The 24,184-nt window shown below is 38.1% G+C and overlaps 1 long non-coding RNA gene across 1 annotated transcript; it reads right to left on the bottom strand.

The window, feature by feature from the left end:
* Positions 1-4,153: 4,153 nt before the first annotated feature.
* Positions 4,154-20,671, bottom strand: LOC137636830 (uncharacterized). The gene is made up of 5 exons (XR_011043239.1): positions 20,542-20,671; positions 12,717-12,821; positions 12,203-12,371; positions 11,639-11,929; positions 4,154-4,297 (listed from the first exon to the last, which is right to left on the bottom strand). It is a non-coding gene; the product is annotated as an uncharacterized lncRNA (long non-coding RNA).
* Between the last annotated feature and the right edge of the window lie 3,513 nt (positions 20,672-24,184).

Genomic DNA, 24,184 nt, shown 5'->3' with positions numbered 1-24,184 from the left:
AACTAAGAGCTTAAGTTCTTCATATTTGCCCCTTAAACCCTGACAATTCCATTGCAAAATGGATGAAAAAACAATGGTTTATTTTCTGGAAGAACTAATAGATGAAGTCTTTCAATTAGCAATCTTTGATCTAGCGCTATTTCCTGGTGGTTTTATTAGAGAGGGTCTTGATAAATAGGGTTTTGAGTTTGTGCTTTTCTTGTCGTCCTTCTGATCCAATTGTTGAGGGTGGACCTCAACTTGAATTTCGGATTTACTTAAAATGTCTTCTTGTTGATCAGAAACATCAACAGAGAAAACATATTTATTTGATGTCATAACTATAATATTTCTGATGGAAGGGGGTGAGAGAGATGGAGATCTCTCTCTTCCTATTTATCAGTGGTGAGGATCTACCAGGTTTTTGCACCTTTCCTACCACAGGTGCACCTGGTAACTTTGTTTCGGGTGGAACCTCCATCAAATCAGGCAAGGACATGGCCTGAGAAAGGTTAGTACTATTGCTGATAATGGGGGATGAAGTCTGTATAGAAGTGGGCAGTGTCGCAGTTTTAATACAGTGGCAAAAGCCTTGGAAAGCAATATGCTTACCTTGTCACGTAAAACTCTACTATCATTAGATGTATTTCTTTTCTTGGAATTACTGGCAGCACTATGTGGGTTCAATGTCTCCTGTGGTATATTTTCTCTTGATTTCAGTGCCTTTGCATAGCTGTTTGGTTTTTTCAGTAGTCTTTTGGCATGTCCTACACTTATGTGTTCTACACTGGATTTGTTGAGGGCTGCTTCTTCAAACTTATAAATCTCGCAGCTCCTGTCAGAGGATTTATGGTTTGAATTGCAATTCAAACAGCTGGGCTCAAGTGTACACTCTCCATGATAAGGATTGGCACAGATGCTACACATTTTTTCATTTTTACAAACTTTAGAAGGATGTCCAAATTTGAAACACTTGGAACATTGTAAGGGCTTTTGTTTGAAAGGTCAAACTTTAATTCTTTCATTTTCAATATCGATGTGGAAAGGCACATCAGCATCCTGGAAAGTAAAGAATAAACATTGACGTACCAGGAATCTTATGCACTTTCCCACACTGTTAATGGGCACATGGCTAGTATTTCCTCTTCTATAAATTCGTACAGATCTTTATTGAAGACCACTCCCCTTCAGTAACTAAAGTTTAGGTGGGGTTTGACATCTAACATATCCTCATCACTGCTTGCCGTAAGGTTAGACAGTATTACTGATTGCGTGTATGATTTTGCATGGATTAGGAAGTTGTTTTTCCCAAAGTGAGATATATCACATGGTGCAATGGTTCCTACCTTTTTCTGAGTTTGTTTGCTAATTTTAAAATAATTCCCATTACTCCCTTTAGGATCGGCAACAAGTGGCTTGTTGGTTTTGGCTTTCTTTGGGGGAGCATAGTTAAATCGATATCTTTCTCAAACCAGTCAGCAGGTCTATATACATCCAAACTGTTTGGTATCTTATCACATAGGACACCCATGACATTTAAGTTATTAATTTTGATATTATTGATGTTACATATTGCATTGAATGCTTCTTCATGATTATTATAAATTATCCATGAATGGCATTTTTAATTTTCAAGTTTCATTCTAATTTCTTTTATCACTCCATAGCATCTGAATGCTTTATATAGCATATCATAAAAATTTGGGTAACATGAAGGATTCGAAGTTTCCCTTTATTACCCGACTTAAATTTATTACCCGACTTAATTAGTTTTAAAACATTAGTAGAGGGGTCCTTTTTTGTTCCTAGGTCGTCAACAGAATTAGCAGAGGTCGTCAACAGTGCCCGGGGAGAGTCAGCGTATCCAGGGGATGGGGGTTCGTTACTTAAAGAATCCATTAGACGAGAGAGAGAAAAGGGTTAGTTTAATGTACCTGCTCGAGAATATTAGGCCATCACACGTCAGAAAGGAAATTTGCACTCTCCACTATCGGCACAATGAGAGTATACTTCCCAGATGGTCCACTCCATACCCTACCCGAAGGATAGCATCAAAAGATATAGAGGCACAGGTGTAAGCTGAACCCGCCTGTTAGGACTGGGACCAATTAACTATGGAATCATCCTCCCCATATCTGCAATGACGGGCTTCCGGCCAAAAGCTGAGAGTCCTACTCCAAGCATTGGATCCCCCTGGATTCCGAAGACCCAACACTTGAGAATAGTTCCGCCAAAAAGGTCCAAACCATCTTCGGGATGGCTGAGATCATCCAATACTCTCACATATGCTTTGAATGTAAATACCTCCCAACCACTACACCTTCTCCAATTCATCAAAGCAGGGCAGCAATAACAAATGTAAAAACATCCATGCCAGCGGATATAATGGATGTAGAAACATCCAAGCCAAAAGAAAAAGAAAAATCAATAAATACATATATACATATATAAGGGAACTTTTTCTCGTGGAGTTGGTAAAGCAACACGAAAGAAAGTTTATAAAATTAGGAGAAGGTCGAATTAAAATTGAAAGAAAAAGATGAAAGAAATTTAGATTTGAACTGGGGGAGCAATTTCCCCAAGTTCAAGAGCCCTGTTGCCCATCACATGTGCTGTGCTGAAACTCAATGACTTTATCAAGGCATTCTCTCATTAAGAGGGCTCCTGGTTTTAGGATAAATAGCACGGCTGAAGCTCAGTGACTTCTTCAAGGCATTCCCTCAATAAGAGGGCTCCTGGTTTTAGGATAAATAGCACGGCTGAAGCTCAGTGACTTCTTCAAGGCATTCCCTCAATAAGAGGGCTCCTGGTTGTAGGATAAATAGCACGGCTGAAGCTCAGTGACTTCTTCAAGGCATTCCCTCAATAAGAGGGCTCCTGGTTGTAGGATAAATAGCACGGCTGAAGCTCAGTGACTTCTTCAAGGCATTCCCTCAATAAGAGGGCTCCTGGTTGTAGGATAAATAGCACGGCTGAAGCTCAGTGACTTCTTCAAGGCATTCCCTCAATAAGAGGGCTCCTGGTTGTAGGATAAATAGCACGGCTGAAGCTCAGTGACTTCTTCAAGGCATTCCCTCAATAAGAGGGCTCCTGGTTGTAGGATAAATAGCACGGCTGAAGCTCAGTGACTTCTTCAAGGCATTCCCTCAATAAGAGGGCTCCTGGTTGTAGGATAAATAGCACGGCTGAAGCTCAGTGACTTCTTCAAGGCATTCCCTCAATAAGAGGGCTCCTGGTTGCAGGATAAATAGCACGGCTGAAGCTCAGTGACTTCTTCAAGGCATTCCCTCAATAAGAGGGCTCCTGGTTGTAGGATAAACAGCACGGCTGAAGCTCAGTGACTTCAAGGCATTCCCTCAATAAGAGGGCTCCTGGTTGTAGGATAAACAGCACGGCTGAAGCTCAGTGACTTCTTCAAGGCATTCCCTCAATAAGAGGGCTCCTGGTTGTAGGATAAACAGCACGGCTGAAGCTCAGTGACTTCTTCAAGGCATTCCCTCATTAAGTGGGCTCCTGGTTGTAGGATAAACAGCACGGCTGAAGCTCAGTGACTTCTTCAAGGCATTCCCTCATTAAGTGGGCTCCTGGTTGTAGGATAAACAGCACGGCTGAAGCTCAGTGACTTCTTCAAGGCATTCCCTCATTAAGAGGGCTCCTGGTTTTAGAATAAACAGCACGGCTGAAGCTCAATGACTTCATCAAGGCATTCCCTCATTAAAAGGGCTCCTGGTTTTAGAATAAATAGCAAATGAATTCCAGTAAGTTTCAATAAAATAATGGCACATTCAAAATCAACAGATTTTTAAAGACAAATACCCAATTTTCTTACAAATAAAATGGTCACAATAAATTTTGACAAGACATGCAGTATCCCCTTCCAGTAATAAGGGTGAAGACACCCAAGGGTAACCAATACATAGAAGTTTGTGAACAGACCAATTATAAATGCTTCACATTTAGACAAATCATTGATTTGGAACAATCTTTTGTAATGAGTGTGAAGTAGCATAACTTCATACTTGCCGGTTTTAAGACCACACTAGATAACCTATAACTTTTAATTGAATGAAGGCAATGAGTTTACATAGAAATTAAAAGACAACTGAACTCTAAAGGCGTTGCTTGAAAAAAAAAAAAATTATCAAGCCAATGTCTATTCCAAATTTCACATAGTGTGATAAGAAAATTTCTACCATACATGTTATTTGGGTTAAAACCTTCAATTCTTCCCGGTGCATAATCTTGAAATTTACTTCAAATCTTGAGAGTCAGATCAACTTGAATAAGACGTACTGTATTGCCGACCGTGAAGAATTACCTGTAGAAATAAATTAAGTATTAAAAACATTGACCTTTTATGTTCACCTCAACATCAAATTCACTTATTACTAAGCTAAGCAAAAAACCAATTTTACTACAACATTTAAAGACATGAGAATAAATACTAAATAAATTCTAAATATATCTACAAATGAATGAATAATTACGTACATACATACACTAAGGCACTTCCCCAATTTTGGGGGGTCGCCGACATCAAACAAATGAAACAAAAAAGGGGACGTCTCCTCTCTATGTTCCTCCCAGCCTGACATGGGACTCAATCGAGTTTGGCTGGTACTGCTAGGGTGGCACATTCCACCCTCCCACATTAAGAATAATTAGTCATTAAAAATTGAAAAACAATGTCGGTTACAATTTCATTAAACTGAAAGACAAAAAGGCCAAAATGGAAAAAAAAAAAATACATTCAATACTTGACTTTCAACAAAATACCTCGACAGGATTGCAATTGGATATATAGAACCTAGCCCATATGAAGTACAAAGAGGCAAGACAGCAGGGTGGGAGAAAGCCGGTATAATAGTCAAGTAAAAGCGCCTAGGGTCCGACGGAAAAAAAGAAACTAAATTAAGGCACAGCAGCTTTCAAAAGCAAGTAAAATGAAGGGACTCAATAGTTGATGCTGAAATTTATTAATAAAACTACAGTTTAGGAAATCATTTCTCCAATTCTATTATCTGTTACTATATTCTGGCTGCTGGAAGATGCCTAGTACAGTATCATAAAATACTCCTCACTAAACCAACTTCAAAACAATGCTGTCAAAACTTGCAGTACTTCAGTACTGTTTGTTACCTATACACTGCAGTAAATGTTACAGTACTATACAGAGTCTGAGTAACTTTAGCCACACTTTGCATTGTCCAAAACTGATGAAAATTCACATGTTCAGCAATTGGCATTTAGTAAATCCATTAATAACCAACATGAAAACACAAAATGACAGACTTGGTTAGGTTATGAGAAAATGGGTTTGTGTGCACTGAAGGCAGAAATTTCAGAACACAACTGAATTATGACTACGTTTACACCTCCAAGAACCGCTCGGTTCATCTTCCTTTCTTACAATTACGTTTTACACCATCAATTGGTGTAATTGTGTCATTATTTATACCTCTTCTGGTATATCTAGGGTGCCACAATTTTGCCAATTGGCCCCCTGAAAACCAATAGTCTGACATAAACATTGCCAGACTCAAAACTGTGCCCTTCCTATCTCAGGATCGAATGAACTGCGGCTGCATTATTACCCGAGTATTACCCCAAATGGAGAGAATCCCTTTTAAACTTCTTTTTCTTCTGCCTACCAAACCTCAGCCACTGGGAGGGCGAACACTCCCAGCACACACTACAAGGAGATTCCTTCTAATACGAGTGACCTCGGCACGAAGGACAGTGTGTGTGGATCTGGCTACTCCGAGGACATGAAAGTGCCGTAACGGCGCCTTTCACGGTCTGGACAAAGTGGCATGGTTGGACCTCACGGGTAGGAAGACCTGAAAAAGAAAGAGAAAAGAAATTAGTTCCAGCTAGCTTAGGTTAACGGGAGAGTGAGACACATCTACACTCTACTGAGCCAAAATAAAAAGTGACCGAGTCACCAGTGCTGGTGGGAGGAGTGGGTGAACACACCCCTGCTAACTACCGGTTTACTAAAACCCTAGTCAACTTCAGTTTCGCCTAGTTTTCAGCTCCACCGATATAACAATGCTAGGTTGAAGAGCGGAAAGTTTGTATCTTGTGTCGGGACAACTTATGTTCATATTAAAAAAACTTGCAAGAAAAACATCTACAGCTAAAAACAAGTCACTGAAAATGACAAATTCATAGATAATTTGTATTTTTCCCTAACTAATACAGACCTGGAGTTATTTATGTGTATTATCTTTCAGCATAGCTGGAAGGTAGCCATTAGATTTCAACTGCGAGGTGGCAACCCTGCTTACCCACTCGAGGGTGGCTGGGGGAACTACAGCAGCTCCAGTCGACATAGATGAGAACCTCTGGGGTAGAGGAACACGTTCCTTCGGACGTGAAGGAAGGTCTGGACTAATAGGTACGTTAGCGGACCTATTAAGATAGAGCGGAAGAGGACCAAGACGCAAAACCTCCAGTAGCTTCTCCTTTGACGGGGAACGCATCAACCCAAAGGAGGGCCACAGCAGACAAACAGCGTCGTCTGAGAGGGACTTCCCTGCGGATGAATCCCTCACTGCCTCTCTAGGGTCGACAATATGAGGAGACCCCAAATGAGGTTATCCCAGCGTTACCAGGGCGCCACTCATACTCAACTTTGTCCCTTCGAGTATTACCCAAATAGGAGAGAATCCCTTTTAAACTTCTTTTTCTTCTGCCTACCAAACCTCAGCTACTGGGAGGGCGAACACTCCCAGCACTCACAAGGAGATTCCTTCCAATACGAGTGACCTCGGCACGAAGGATAGTGTGTGTGGATCTGGCTACAGCGAGGACATGAAAGTGTCGCAACGGCGCCCGTCACGCCCTGGACAAAGTAGCGTGGTTGGACCTCACAGGCAGGCTCACCTGAAACGGAAAAAGAGAAAAGAAATTTGTTCCAGTCAGTTTAGGTTAACAAGCAAGGACGTAGGGATCACCATGTACCGTAGATCGTACTCTGAAATGAGAAAAAATAAATCTTTCTTTAAAATAACTTTAATAAATTAAAAAACAAAATGGTGGTAGCTAGAACAATTAGGAAGATAAAATTTTTCTGGATTAAGTTCTATAAAAAAATGTAAAAAAATAATAATGTTTCCTGAAAAAGATAAAAATTCTACAAGGAAAAATTACTTATGAAGAGGACTCGGATGACGACGAAGACTTTGACGAACTTAATGACGATGACTTAGACGAACTCAATGCCGATGACTTAGACGAACTCAACTCCGATAACTTCAACGACGACCTTGTTTGTAGTATGCATTTTGAAATGCATCATTCTATAAGAGCTAGTTGTTACACCTTGAGTCAAACCACATGGTCCTATAAAACGGGAGGAATAAATGTGGTTGAGGAATGAAGTTGGTGTTTGTAAAACACTAGCATTCCACGAAGGCAAACCTCTTCCTTCCCACTAGGTGATATTGAAACATCCCACCCGGAGATATTTTTCTCCTTTTGTTCCTACTCTAACCCTCCACTAGAGTAGGAGACTCATCTTCTTGCAAGCACAGATAGTGGAGTTTGTGTGCTAAAACCACACATCTTCTGGCAGGTCACATCATAGCGGCAATTGTTGTGCTTGAATCAAGACATCTTCTAGCAGATCACATGATAGCTTGAATTTTTCTAGTCAAGACTAGGAGATTCCAGGACCTCCTAAGTATGCAGTGCATTAAAGTATACCATATCGGAACAAATGATCATTTACAAAATAATGCTTTCATTTCTATCATTTTGTAGATAATACTCTGAAAGAAAAAATAGTAAATTAACTACAGTATAACACAATTATGAAGAACATTTTCTTCCGAATAAAGTCCTCCGAAATCATACTAAAAAATACCAGCATTATAGAACAGGCTAATATATAAATCAGCCTTCAACACAATATTTGGGTTAAAACTCCCTATTCTTTATTTTATAGATAGCCCTTTTCTTAAAACCTTCCAAGAGCTCTGGAACACTAATTGCAAGATTCTGCAATGTCTTCTGGGAGAATTTATCGCAGGTACTCCTAATACCTCACGGTACGTCTGCAACTGGTTAATCCCTTGCATGATAACCTTAGGTCACACCCTTAACGTTCGTTTCTCAGGTTCCTCAGGAGTCTTGTCCTTCCTGGCGAGGATTCCCGACCTAAATCCCAAAGTTAAAAAGAGTGGGAACGGGGAGTAGCTTACAGGCGTTTCCAGATGTTCCGAACGGAATAAGGTGAGTGATGGCGAAAACCTTCATAAAATATCCTTTCCAACATGCAATGATGCTGGGATCACCACGTACAGTAGATCATAGTCTGAAATGAGAAGTAACACATATTTCTTATATAAAGTTTAATAAATTAGAAAAACAAGTGGTGGTAGCTAAAACAATTAGGAAGATTAACGTTTCCGGATTAAGTTCTGAAAAAAAAGGTAAAAAAAAAATTTATAAGATTTCCTGAAAAAGATATAAATTCTTCATGCAAAAATTACATATGAAGACGACTCTGATAATAACGACGAAGACTTAGACGAACTCAATGACGATGACTTTGACGAATGCAATACTAAGACTTCAATATGAAGATAACATCAACTTCGATAACTTCAACGACGACAACTTCAACAACGACCTTGTTTGTAGTATGCATTTTGAAATCCATCCATAAGAGCTAGTTGTTACACCTTGAGTCAAACCACATGGTTCTATAAAGTGGGAAGAATAAATGTGGTTGAGGAATGAAGTTGGTGTTTGTGAAACACTAGCATTCCATGAAGTCAAACCTCTTCCTTCCCACTAGGTGATATTGAAATATCCCACCCGGAGATATTTTTCTTCTTTTGTCCCTACAGTACTCTAACCCTCAACTAGAGTAGGACACTCATCTTGTGGCATGCACAGATAGTGGAGTTTGTGTGCTAAAACCACACATCTTCTGGCAGGTCACATCATAGCGGCATTTATGTAATTGAATCAGACATCTTCTAGCAGATCACATGATAGTTTGAATTTTTCTAGTCAAGACTAGGAGATTCCAGGACCTCCTAAGTATGCAGTGCATTAAAGTATATCATATCGGAACAAATGATCATTTACAAAATAATGCTTTCATTTCTATCATTTTGTAGATAATACTCTGAAAGAAAAAATAGTAAATTAACTACAGTATAACACAATTATGAAGAACATTTTCTTCCGAATAAAGTCCTCCGAAATCATACTAAAAAATACCAGCATTATAGAACAGGCTAATATATAAATCAGCCTTCAACACAATATTTGGGTTAAAACTCCCTATTCTTTATTTTATAGATAGCCCTTTTCTTAAAACCTTCCAAGAGCTCTGGAACACTAATTGCAAGATTCTGCAATGTCTTCTGGGAGAGTTTATCGCAGGTACTCCTAATACCTTACGGTAAGTCTGCAACTGGTTAATCACTTGCATGATGATCTTATGTCACACCCTTACAGGGTTCCATTCGTTTCTCACGTTCCTCAGGAGTCTTGTCCTTCCTGGCGAGGATTCTCGACCTAAATCCCAGGGTTAAAAAGAGTGGGAACGCGGAGTAGCTTACAGGCGTTTCTCGATATTCCGAATGGAATAAGTTGAGTGATGGCTAAAACCTTCATAAAATATCCTTTCCAACATGCGATGATGCTGGGATCACCATGTACAGTAGATCGTAGTCTGAAATGAGAAGCAACACATATTTCTTAAATAAAGTTTAATAAATTAAAAAAACAAGTGGTGGTAGCTAAAAAAATTAGGAAGATTCAATTTTTCCGGATTAAGTTCTGAAAAAAAAAATGTAAAAAAAAAAATATGATTTCCTGAAAAAGATATAAAATTCTACATGCAAAAATTACATATGAAGACGACTCTGATGATAACAACAGCAATGTCACTGTCCCTTGGTCCTGCCATTCATGAGCTACCTTAAAAATAAAATAGAATAAAAAAACCTGGCAAGACTTAACTCACAATATTGAGAGACCAACTAGTGCCACACCTTAAAGCATAGATTAGTACTAACCCAATTAAAAAACCTTTGATTAAAGTTTAGAGTTGATAAAATCATGATAAACACCAAGTAAAGCATTTTATGTTTAATCAAAAAGGTAAGTATTACACCAGCTTGTCAGCCGTTGTAAACAACACAGTTAACAAAATATGACAAATTCGTAGATAATTTGTATTTTCCCTAATACAATCCGGTAGTTAACTATATATGGCTGTCTATATCTTGGGCAAAGACGATAGGTAGGTGCCAATTAGACTTTAGGAGCCAGGTGGCAACTTTACCCATAGCTTGGGTAGGGGGTAGCCAGTGGTACACAAAACCATCCCATCCGACGACAGGATAACCACGCTGAGAAAGGTCGTAAGATCTTTTTTCAAGACGACAAGAAATCCCAGCCCAAAAGTGGCTACGTCTCCTCACAAACCTATCATTCCTGGCCAGTCTAGTTCCTAACGGCCGCCTTAACATTTCATCTCTCCAGTGGCGCAGTGAGTCCAATTGGAATCAGGCATTTGATTCCCCACACATTCTGATCCCAATGGGACCAGAAAAATAGACAGACCTCGAGTGGTAGGTGGCAGATGAGAATCTACGGAGGGTTATATATCTTCTCGTCCTCCCCCCGCACTTGATGCTGTTTTTCGACGCATTGAAAGAAGGGAGGGGCACCAACGTGCTGCAACCCAACACGACCTCAGGTCTCTTGTCAGAGTCAAAAAAGGACCTTCGCTTAAATCTCTCAAAGCATATAAGTAAGAATATGAGCACCTCAGTATTTCTATACCACCACCACCCCATAAAACACACACACCATTCCACTTCTGGAGTACTACAAAATATGGATTGTCACTCCACTGGACTTTTTCTACATTTGAACATGACAATTCGTTTTCTGACACTTTGGTTTTATCAGTTTCTTACAACTGAGGAGTAATCTTGTATGGCCTACCAGACTTCGGGTTTGACCGAGGCAGGTTCTGTTCCCCCTCATCACTAAAACATTTCACGAGCCACTCAACTCTTCCTTCGATTCCCGTTGACAATGGCCCCACACGCACAAAAAATATGAACCAGTTATTAAATAAATCTTTATTATTTTTTCCATTTTAGTACCTATATTGGTTAGAAAAATGGATCCAATGGTCCTTTTAGGAAATAAAACCCTATTTGGGGAACAGCACCTCAAAATAAAAAGGATCACCAGGTCCTTGTTGAGTTTTTATTTTTGTCAGAAATTGTGTAGTTTCTGCATTGACTACTAAATTCAATAACTTATAAACTAGGTTAAGACTTTCAAAAGCAAATAACTCAAAAATACTTGGCAATTACTGCAAACATCTAATGAAAGCAAAGAGCGCGAAAAATTTAGATATAAAAAAAAACCTGAAATAGAAAATAAGTTTGGTGATGCGTAGTATCGGCTAAAAAAAAAAAAAAAAAAAGTCTCAAACTTCCATCATTTTCATTAGGCAAAATATTTCTACCACAAATAATCACAGATATTTCATTTACCTAAACATGATAAAACAATAAGTTACATCATTGAATGTGTGTTTTGCACCAAAACCTTTTCTCTAGTATGAATGGCAAGGCTACTGCCAGAATTCTTGGTACTCATAAAAAAAACTTACACTGGGAAGAAAATCTCAACAGCAAGGTTTCTCTGGTAAGCATGTGGTGGCCGATGTGGTAATGTCCCTGACTAGGGTTCGAGTCCCACTCAAGCTCCTTAGTTTCCTTGTCCGCTGCAACCTCATCATCCTTAGCTAAGGATAGGGGGTTTGGGAGAGCTATAAGTCTATCTGCCGAGTCATCACCAGCCATTACCTGGCCCTCCTTGATTCTTGCTTGGGTGGAGGGGGGCTTGGGGTCAGTCTCTAAGCCAATGTCACTGTCCCTTGGTCCTGCCATTCATGAGCTACCTTAAAAATAAAATAGAATAAAAAACCTGGCAAGACTTAACTCACAATATTGAGAGACCAACTAGTGCCACACCTTGAAGCATAGATTACTACCCAATAAAAAACATTTGATTAAAGTTTAAGAGTTGATAAAATCATGATAAACACCAAGTAAAGCATTTTATGTTGAGCCAAAAAGGTAAGTATTACACCAGATTGTCAGCCATTGTATACAACACAGTTAACAAAATATGACAAATTCGTAGATAATTTGTATTTTTCCCTAATACAAACCTGTAGTTATTTATAGACGACTATATCTTGGGAAAGCTGATAGGTAGCCGCCAATTAGACTTTTGGAGCGAGGTGGCAACCTTACCCATAGCTTGGGTATGGGGCATCTAATGGTACCTTTGCCAGCCTCATCACAGTATCAGCCCCCTTCCCGTGGCATAACTCAAACCTGAAAAATATGAACCAGTTATTTAAAGATTCTTAAGTCCTTTTCGGTACTTATATTGGCTAGAACACTGGAATGACAAAGTCTATTAATAGCGGTTTCACCAATATTAATCTAGAATCAAATGCAATCGACAAGGCTACTGGCAGAATGTTTAGTACTGAAAAAAAAAAACAGCCCAAAACCATTATTGGAGCAATGATAAATCACACACTGACAAACACAAGTACCAAACAAAACCTTTCTAAACACTAAGTTATGCATTTTACGTTGAAACCGAGAAGGTAAATATTACATCAGCTTGTTGTCAGATATTGTATACAACATGGTTAACAAAATATTATATACCTTTATAAAATTTTTCAAGTGCACCATCCTTTCCGTGTTGGTCCCCCTACGCTGTCGAGACTCCTGGCGGTGTTAAGCCTCTTTATGGCGGCATCTACCGGAAACCTGAAAAATACGAACCAGTAATAAAATAATTCTTAAATCCTTTTGTTTTACTAATATTGGTTGGAACATTAGAATAACAAAGTATCAATTTCTGTGTCGTCACTATTAAACTATATTTAAATGCTTGATTGGAGACAGCATTGGTTGCTTTCGGAAACATGGTTTCGGGGCACACTGTTCTAAATTAACTATAGCAAGATATTCAAAACCCAATCAATTGTCAAAAGAATTTCATTGAATTGAGAATGTGACAAAAGTAACCTAACGCACAGAACTACCTCTTACCTTCTACCTCCACCAACGTCTTCGTTAGATCTAGTTGTCTCGTCTACACTGTATAAAACATTTTCCTATCTTTACATTATCTTTTTATTATGTTAACCCTTTTACCCCCAAAGGACGTACAGTATTGGTACGTTTCACAAAAGCCATCCCTTTACCCCCCTGGACGTACCGGTACGTCCTTGCATAAAAATGCCTAAAAATTTTTTTTTCATATTTGATAATTTTTTGAGAAAAAAATTAAGGCTGTTAGAGCAATTTAAAAAAAATATACGGCAAAATGTGCTTTTAAAAAAATAACCCCCTGGGGGTAAAAGGGTTAAGTACAGCCTAGGCCTCTCCTCACCTTATTCACAGGGGGTTTCGCCCCCAAAGCTGACTTGCCTACGCTGGCCTAGGACACATTACTGTATATTGTACAGTAGTATCATAGTTATGCAAAAAGTTTTAGCTTTTAGCATAAACTAATCCTAATAGATCCAGCATAACTGGGGGGGGGGACAGTATAGCAGGGCCGACGCACGTTAAGGAAAAGGGGGGGGGGGGGTTAGGTTAGGCCATATATTTTTGATCGACGTGGCTGCTCGTGCGGAGGATCAGATAGTCGAAGGCCTCGTAGAAGGGGGAGAATGCTCTACGGACGAAGTCTCCACCTATTACATAAGGGAACTTGTGCATTAATATTTAGAAGGTCGTAATTGGTTTAAAAAAAGCCAGGTAATGATTGTCGTACAACAAAAAGAAAAGCCGGTAAATGCAAACAATGCATGCAGAGTAACTCCTAACCAGTCTTCCAAAATTAAGCATTAAACTTGCATTTAGAAATAAGACTTCATATCGAATGATATGCAAGTTATTATACCTCAGTCCCCAATAAACAGAACTAGGGTTCTAGCTTGGCTAATAATAATAAAATAATAACCAGAGGGGCACTCAGTAGAGTGCAGACCTCCGCTGCGGAAGCTTATTTCTCAACCTCTTGCTCCATCTAGACCTTTGACCTTAGCATATATTAATTGGCCTGGATTTTCATACACCCAAATATGAACCAAGCCTGTGACAATGATAACCAAACTTACAGCTAATTATGTGAATTGGACATTTTACTTAACTATACCTTGACCTCCAAGAATTTCATTATTTCCTGCTTTCTACATAAGTTTCATTACTACACGATTAAAATTGTGGCCAGGAAGCTGTTCACAAACACACAAAAACAGGGGGTAAGATATAATCCCCTTCCAATTTTGTTGGCGGGGTAAAAATACCATATGTATATAGAGTATCACCAGTCTCTATGGCATTGTCCTACTTGCTAAGGCAATGCCACTGAAATTGCCTCTGCAATTCATGAGCGGCCTTTAAACATGGCTCGCCTTGCTCGCTATTTACCCCCACCTCCTTGCTCCTTTGCACTGAAAGGAGATAAGCATCATGATCTGCGTGTTACCAGAGTGGCCAAGTATTTTAGCGGACGAAGCTTCGGTAAACTAAATACACTACCCGATTACAGTTCATAACTCTATCTTTTCAACATTTCATGAAGTTCTTATAATTAATTCCACTTATTTACAGAAAATGGACATACCTGCGCATTGAATTTTAACCCTTTTACCCCCAAAAGGACGTACTGGTACGTTTCACAAAAGCCATCCCTTTACCCCCATGGACGTACAGGTATGTCCTAGCAAAAAAAATGCTATAATTTTTTTTTCCAAATTTTTTCAAATTTTTTTTTTTTTTTAGAAAATTCAGACATTTTCCAAGAGAATGAGACCAACCTGGCCTCTCTATGACAAAAATTAAGGCTGTAAGACCAATTAAAAAAAAATATACTGCAAAATGTGCTGGGAAAAAAATAACCCCCTGGGGGTTATGGGTTGGAAATTTCCAAATAGCCTGGGGGTAAAAGGGTTAAAACTATTATGGGAAGAAACGTGCGTCAAACTAACCTCCCCCCAAAAAAATACAACTATTGAAGACATGGTTAATTGGTATTATTTTACTGTATTACAGGGCAATATAACCTACGAAAAAAACTACTTTTTTTTTCTATAGAAAAAATTCCGCTCTCTTCGAAAATAACACTTGTTCCCGTCGCAAATGAATAGTTTCAGAAAAATATATATATGTGTGTGTGTATATATATGTATATATATATATATATATATATACACATACATATATATATATATATATATCTATATCCTACGATAATGGGGGACACCCAGTGGGAACTCGGGTTTTGGGTGGGGGAAAGCATACTGGAGAAACGATATATAATGGTAAAACAAGCCTTTTCTTCTCTATACACTACCTTCTTGGATGTATAATAAACAGAAGAAAAGACAAAACAGTATAACTGGATGAACTTTGGAGGCGCCGTTGCAAAGGCTATGTTTCATGAAAAAATACGGCAACCAGAGCTGCCAACGTGTGACGTAGAGCTGCGGAAATGTTAGCGTAACATGCTATCATTAGCAGTTTTTAATTTATTTTTTGTCATTCTACTTGTCGTTCGTTCGTTTGTACATAGTAGGTTTCGACATTCTGCGCAAAAACCCCGCCTACCTGCGCAGAGACTCCACCTCCACCAATGTGATTTCTTCTTCTCTAGCCGTCAAATTTAACGTTTATTCAAGTATATGACTTGAACCAGTTCAACTATTACCATCCCTTTTATGTAATACCCCCGAATACGTATTACGATTGACCCCAGTATTACACGTTTTATTATCCGATACCTTGTAAAATCACCCAATTTTATATTCACATTAATTATTATTTATGATACATACCATTTTATCTTCCTATATTACTTTTATACCTTTTGTTATCAACTCGTCATGCCCAGATTTCACATAAATACTTGCTCTGGACAAGTTTCCCATTCTGATTCATTCATGTTTACTCTCTAGACTCCGTTGCTTTTCCGTTAACCAATCACGAACACATACGTATGTAAAGTTTGCACAGGGGGGCTAATATTCCCCAACCAACCCCCTTCCAACAAGCCCTTTTCCGTGGAAACCTTTGTCCAAGTCAGGTCTTTGTTAGTTCAAGTGGCGTCTTTTTGCGTATTTTAAGATGGAAGTTTTAGAAAATTGTAACGACTTCAGTAATCCATACTTGAAAGTATTTTGTTGAATTCCAATGTTGATCATTTTCTTAAATCTTGTAATGTAATATACCAACGTTTACAGAGCTCCAAGTGCAGTACAAAACTAATGCAAAGAAGTTAAGACACCACAGACTAGCAGTCCCATCACCCCCGTGACCAACAAGTTTCGTCGTCACGGTCATAAAAGTCAGTCATTAATTTCTTTATTTTTAATGTGTTAGTTTTACTATATTTTGTTAGAGTGCGAAGCTCAACATTACCGCTTGCCAGTGCATACAATCTTGATGTTTTGTTTTCCCGTGATCGTAAGCGAGCCAGTGGCAGAACAAGAACCATTATATTTAACGTTGCTAATGTTAGCGTAACATTACTAATATTAGCACGCGCAGCTCAACATTAGTGCTTGCCAGTACATACGAGCTTGATGTTTTATTTTCATGCAAGCGAAGCGAGCTAATGGCGGAATAAGAACCATTATATATAGTGCGGCTAATGTTATCATAAGTGCTAACGTTATCGTAACATGAGTGAGGTGACACGGATTAACATGATATATATAACAATAGACATTATATTGGGTTTGTGACCTGGGAACTTCTAGGTTAGGTTAGGTGGGTTTGTAAGGTTCTGCACCCTTTTTGTACCTTTTTATATATTGTGTAAAGGGTATATGGAAAAATTCTTTAAAATACACGATAACGTCACCAATGCTACCGTAGCGTTGGTAATGCTGTGTAGCATTGGTAACGTTGCTAATGTTATCATTCACAGTAAATACGTGAGTGAAGTGACACAGAATTTGGGTAAAGTTGTATTGTATTGTAGGCTGTGATTTAGAACAGAAAATATGTTTTTCTAAAGTAAATAATGTGATTTAACCGAATTTGACCTTCATTTCAACCGCAAACAAACAGATCAACAAACTCGACTAACTTTAGGTTGCCGAATTGGTTGCTGTTATTACGGATGAAATGAAGGTGAAAACCGGTTAAATCACGTTATTTTCTACAGGAAAACATATTTTCTGTTAAAATGGCTAAATATAATCATTGTTGCCATATATGGTGTTAAAATATTTTAATATAAGCACTTGTTCAACGGTGTCACTTCACTCACGAATGTACTGCGAACGATAACATGCAACGTTACCAATGATACAGTGTTACCAACGATGCCAGGGATTGTTACGGTAATATTACCAGTTACACAATATATAAAAAGTACAAAAAGTGTACAGAACCTAACAAACCCACCTAACCTAACCTAGTAGTTGACAGGTCACAAACCTCAGGTATTTACTGAGAACGGTACAATTGGTCACGATACGAATGATAAACAGCGTTACCAATGGTGCGGTGACGTTACTAGAGATAGTAATGCTAAATGTTTCCATACGTATTTTAAATAATTTTTCCATATAAGTTTTACACAATACATAAAAAGTTCAAAAAGGGTACAGAACCTAACAAACCCACCTAACCTAACCTAGGAGTTCCCTGGTCACAAACCTCACGTATGTACTAGGAATGTTAAAATAAGCAACGTTACCAATGATACACAGTGTTAACAACGTTACAAAGGCATTGCTAACGGTAGCAATGCTACGGTAATATTGTCGATTGTACTTTAATGAATTGTTCCAAATACTTTACAAAATATATAAAAAGGTACAAAAAGGGTACAGAACCTAACAAACCCATCTAACCTAACCTAGAAGTTAACAGGTCACAAAACACATATAATGACTTTAGTTGAATGACCTACGGTTATGAAGGGGACGTCGAAACTTGCGGGACACGGGAGGGTGAGACTGACGGCTTAACTTTAAATATTATCTACCATGGGGGTAGGCGACTTTTTCCCAAAAATGTACCTTTATAAGTAGTAACAGTATAACCACAGCGACGTTTATTTTTGGTTTTAGGTATCTTGGTTTCGGTATTACAATAAAACACGTGAATGTCTTTCTTGTAAGATAGGAGGGAACGGCAATAAAACACGTGAATGTCTTTCTTGTAAGATAGGAGGGAACGGCAATAAAACATGTGAATGTCTTTCTTGTAAGATAGGAGGGAACGGCACTGTAAACGTTGAGGAATTGCATCGTATGCTTTAAGGAAATTATCAACATTGATGAAGAATCATAGAAATCACCATGGAATTTAGCAAATGCCTTTAGGTATGGAATACTGCAGCCATTACAAGTTTCTATAACTTCCTCCATCGCAAAATACGAAAAAATAAATCTCACTTGAAATGAAGGACACCTTACTAGGACAAAGGTTTCCAGGGAATAGGATTCGGCGGAAGGGGTATGAATAGACCACTTAAAGAGCTAGAGGAAGGGGGTAGGGAAATATCAACTGACAACCCCCTTTGTGAAAACTTTGAATACGTACAGGTTCGTGATTGGTTAACGGGAAAACAACGGAATCTAGAGGGTAAACATGAATGAATTGGATAGAGCAAGTATTTATGTGAAATCGGGGTGTGACAGAAATAACAAAAGGAATAAAACCAATATAGGAAGATAAAATGCGATGTATGATAAATAATATTGAATGGGAATTAAAATGATTGATTTTATAAGGTATAGGATCATAAAGAGTAATTCTAGGGTCATAAGTAATATGTATACCCCCGGGGGGTATTACATAAGTAATCACGTAATAGACTTGAAGAGCTGGTAGAGAGACGAAGTTACATTTCACGGTTAAGGAAGAAGAAATCCTATTGGTGGGGGAAAAGTTTCTGCGCAGGGAGGCGGGGTTTTATCGCAGAAGATCGAAAACTGGTATGTACGAACGTAAGTGCGTGAGCGTGCTAATGTTAGCATGGAATGCTAACATTTAATCTACATCAGACATTGACAGTACTGGTTACTGTATTTTTTCATGAGGCATAACCTTTGCAACGGCGCCTCCAAAGTTTATCCAGTTATACTGTTTTGTCTTTTCCTCCAATTATTATAAATCCAAGAAGGTAATGTATAGAGAAGAAAGTATTTGTTTTACTATTATACATCGTTTCCCCAGTATGTTTTTCCCACCCAAAACCCAGAGCTCCCACTGGGGGTCACCCATTACCGTAGGATTACCGTAGGATAGATATATATATTTCTGAAACTATTAATTTGCGACGGGAACGTGTCATTTTCCAAGAGAGCGTAATTTTCTCTATAAGAAAAAGTAGTTTTTTTTACTAGGTTACATTGCCCTGTAATACACTACAATAATACCGGATTTTGAACAAGTCATCATATTTAAAAATTTTAACAAAATATATATAAAAGACATTTAAACATTTCAACAGAAAATATGTTTTCCTGTAGAAAATAATGTGATTAAACCGGTTTCCACCTTCATTTCATCCGTATTAACAGCAACCAGTTCAGATACTTAAAGTTAGTAGAATTGGTTGTTGTTGGTTTGCGGTTGAAATTCGGTCAAATCCCGTTATATACTACAGGAAGACATATTTTCTGATCGAAATGAGAATCTGTAATACAGTAAATCTTTACCGATAAATTAAGCCAGGTTAAGTCTGATACCCGAGACTATCGATTTTTTTGGCTGGTGAATCTTTACAAAAACCTTAATGATCAGTTGGGGTGAATGTAGTTCGTTGGGACAGGTAAGATAAGAGTACAGCAGTCTAAGGTTACGGCTCCTAGGTCAGGTTAGGTGGAGAACCTTAGGTTAAGTAAGGTAGGTAAGGTTAGGTGATGTTCTTGTCTGTAAAATGTGGTTTTTCACTGTCCCAACAAACTACAAAGGCTCCGAAAATAATACAAACCCATTTTATACTGATTAGCGCAATGACTTATCTGTCTACTCAAATTCCGAAGTATTAAAAGGGTATAAAAGCCACTCATAGGGCACGTGACCCCATACTGCACATGGTACCATAAGACATTTCTGTACCAAATAAAATGACGAAACTTGACAGTACAAGACACTTCCAACTTATACAAATATACGAGACTGAAATTTACAGAGGCCTATACATACCTTAGGCATAATTTCCAAATCCAAAAAAATGCCGGTTAAATAGTCCGGTCAACAGTACTGGTGTAAATAAATGGTATAACAGGTTTGACCCGTTTAACAGTTGCACACGAATTAATAAAACACGTTAATACTCCATACGAAATGTGATAATGAATCCTACGATGGGCTGTTAAAATTTCGAGTTGACTCTTGGCTCGCCTGCCGGCTTACTTCGACACGTGGCAGCCATATTGAATTGGTGACAACTTCGGAGTTAATTATGTTTAATTGCAATGAATTACCACAATTACGTGAGAAATTTAATTACCTGTAATTAGCCGATCCTATCACGGTTACACTGACGGGAAAAGCTATATATAATGGCAGATAATGACACTAGAAAGGGCGACTTTTGAGTTTTGACACAGCTAGACAGGAGGAGGTGGGCGTCAGTCACAAATGGCGCAAAGAAGTAGTTCCAGTAATTCTCCAGGGGAGGAATTTAAGCTTAAATCTTCTCATTATTTAATATTTACTAAATTAAATACCGATTTTAAAGCTTCTAGAGAGAGAGAGAGAGAGAGAGAGAGAGAGAGAGAGAGGTTAATATAAATACTTCTACATGGCGGGAATTTAAGCTTAAATTATCTGATTAACGAATATTTACTACATTAAATACCAAATTTATAGCTTCTAGAGAGAGAGAGAGAGAGAGAGAGAGAGAGGGGGGGGGGTTTTTAATATACTTTTTAAAAGAGTTACAATGTATGTTTGTATGTGTGGGGTTGTGTGTGTGTGTGTGTTTGTGTGTTACTATTATGGTTAAAATAATCATAATAAATGACAATTATTATTTTTCCCAAAGACTATTTTAAGCAATGCATGTTCAATGTAAACATAGAAATATAAAATATATATAATTATATATATTTTCTTTAAAGTATGGTCCAAATATTTGCGGTTTTTCCCAATAACTATGAGGAAATATTCAAATATATGAAAATTCCTGACAACTTCTATTTTTAGCATAGTATTCATAAAAATACTATTATTATTATTATTATTATTATTACTGGCCAAGCTACAACCCTAGTTGGGAAAGCAGGATGCTATAAGCCCAGGGGCTCCAACAGGGAAAATAGCTCGGTGAGGAAAGGAAACAAGGAAAAATAAGATAATAAAAACAGTAACATTAAAATAAATATCTCCTATATAAACTATATTAACTTACACAAAACAAGAGGAAGAGAAATAAGATAGAATAGTGTGCCCGAGTGTACCCTTAAGCAAGAGAACTCTAACCCAAGACAGGGGAAGACCATGGTGCAGAGGCTATGGCACGACCCAAGACTAGAGAACAATGGTTTGATTTTGGAGTGTCCTTCTCCTAGAAGAGCTGCTTACCATAGCTAAAGAGTCTCTTCTACCCTTAAAAAGGGGAAAGTGGCCATTGAATAATTACAGTGCAGTAGTTAACCCCTTGGATAAAGAAGAATTGTTTATTACCCTCTGTATTGTCAGGCGTATGAGGACAGCAGAATATGTAAAGAATAGGCCAGACTATTCAGTGTATGTGTAGGCAAAGGGAAATGAACCGTAACCAGTCAAAAGACGCCATAATTCTCTAGTGGTAGTATCTCAACGGGTGGCTGGTGCCCTGGCCAACCTACTACCTATGATTAGGAAGATCATTCCACAACTTGGTCACAGCTGGAATAAAACTTCTAGAATACTGTGTAGTATTGAGCCTCATGATGGAGAAGGCCTGGCTATTAGAATGAACTGCCTGCCTAGTATTACGAACAGGATAGAATTGTCCAGGGAGATCTGAATGTAAAGGATGGTCAGAGTTATGGAAAATATTATGCAATAGGCATAAGGGATACCACTGAAGAAATATTATATATGCAACATATGAATAATCTTTAAATGAATGAAAAATCATTTCTATAGATATTTGCATTCTCAAAACCTAAAATATTTCGAGTTTTTTTTTGGATTTTGTATTTGTATTCGAAATTTTCCATGGGAAACAAAACTCAAAATGGTCCTTCATTTTTATAATATATGTATAAATAGTGAAACGAATAATTTCACTTCTACTGTAGGTATATATAAGTTAAATTTCTATCATTAAAACAGAGAAATTAATCAAAAATAGAATAGCTATTAATTCATATTCGAGCTTAGCTGATAGCTAATGTGTAAATGTTAAAAATAAGCATATTAAATTAATTTCGATTAATGAAATCACTTACATTAAACTCTCTCTCTCTCTCTCTCTCTCTCTCTCTCTCTCTTCCAGTTTTATCTCCTCATTCCAGTCTCTCTCTCTCTCTCTCTCTCTCTCTCTCTCTCTGAGTTTAATCTCCTCATTCCAGTCTCTCTCTCTCTCTCTCTCTCTCTCTCTCTTCCAGGGTTTAATCTCCTCATTCTAGTCTCTCTCTCTCTCTCTCTCTCTCTCTCTCTCTTCCAGAGTTTTATCTCCTCATTCCAGTCTCTCTCTCTCTCTCTCTCTCTCTCTCTCTCTCTCAGTTTAATCTCCTTATTTTTATAGGTAGTAGGTTGGCCAGGGCACCAGCCACCCGTTAAGATACTATCACTAGAGAGTTATGGGGTCTTTTGACTGGCCAGATAGTACTACATTGGATCCTTCTCTCTGGTCACGGTTCATTTTCCCTTTCCCTATACACTCACACACCGAATAGTCTGGCCTATTCTTTACATATTCTCCTCTGTTCTCATACACCTGACAACACTGAGATTACCAAACAATTCTTCTTACTGCACTGTAATTGTTCAGTGGCTACTTTCCTCTTTGTAAGGGTAGAAGAGACTCTTTAGCTATGGTAAGCAGCTCTTCTAGGAGGACACTCCAAAATCAAACCATTGTTCTCTAGTCTTGGGTAGTGCCACAGCCTCTGTACCATGGTCTTTCACCGTCTTGGGTTAGAGTTCTCTTGCTTGAGGCTACACTCAGGAACACTGTTTTATCTTATATCTTATTTCTCTTCCTCTTGTTTTGTTAAAGTTTTTAAAGTTTATAAAGTGATATCTATTTTAATGTTGTTGCTCTTCTTTAAATATTTTATTTTTCCTTGTTTCCTTTCCTCACTGAGGTGCTTTTCCTGCTGGAGCCCCTGGGCTTATAGCATCCTGCTTTTCCAACTAGGGTTGTAGCTTAGCAAGTATTAATAATAATAATAATCAAAATGGACAAATAATACGTAAGCACAGTAAGGAACCACAGAACTACGTTCTACAAGTGAATCATGTGATATTGGTGGAAGCGAATTGGCCTCCAATACTAAAGGACAGGGTGAAAAAAGACGGAAAAGACCAATACAGGATGAACATAGGATATTTACCAATATAAGGACTGTAGGATTTTTATTTGTATCTCAAGGAACTAATTATTATTAAATGCTAAGCTACAACCCTAGTTGGAAAAGAAGGATGCAATAAGCCCAGGGGCTCCAACAGGGAAAATAGCCCAGTGAGGAAAGGAAACAAGGAAAAATAAAATATTCTAAGAACAGCAAAAACATTGAAATAAATATTTCCTATATAAACTATAAAAACGTTAACAAAACAAGAGGAAGAGAAACTAGATAGAACAGTGTGCCCGAGTGTACCCTCAAGCAATTAACCTTGTTTAATTTGCCAGAAATTATATTCGGGTTTTAAACGTGGCGATTTAGAACATTTTCGTCCCAATCGTGGAATCTTCAACTAGACATATCCAATTTAGGAGCAATCTGAGAAAAAAAAGGAAAGGGAGTTGTCCGGTCAGAGAAGGCAACAAAGACGAATCCAAAGGACATCCACTGTTGCAGCGAAATTGAGAGGCAACACATGGGATTGCATGGTTACAATCCAACATAAGAAACCTTTGACAGATGCAGAGATTGTTAAAGAATGTTTTTTTGGCATGAAGAGAGAAAATGTTTTTGGGTTTCAGTAAGGAAGAT

This window comes from Palaemon carinicauda, unplaced genomic scaffold (genome assembly GCF_036898095.1).
Source record: "Palaemon carinicauda isolate YSFRI2023 unplaced genomic scaffold, ASM3689809v2 scaffold400, whole genome shotgun sequence".
Taxonomy (NCBI): Eukaryota; Metazoa; Arthropoda; class Malacostraca; order Decapoda; family Palaemonidae; genus Palaemon; species Palaemon carinicauda.
The sequence above is the reverse complement of the archived record's forward strand: the minus strand, read 5'-3'. Positions and strand labels throughout refer to the sequence as shown.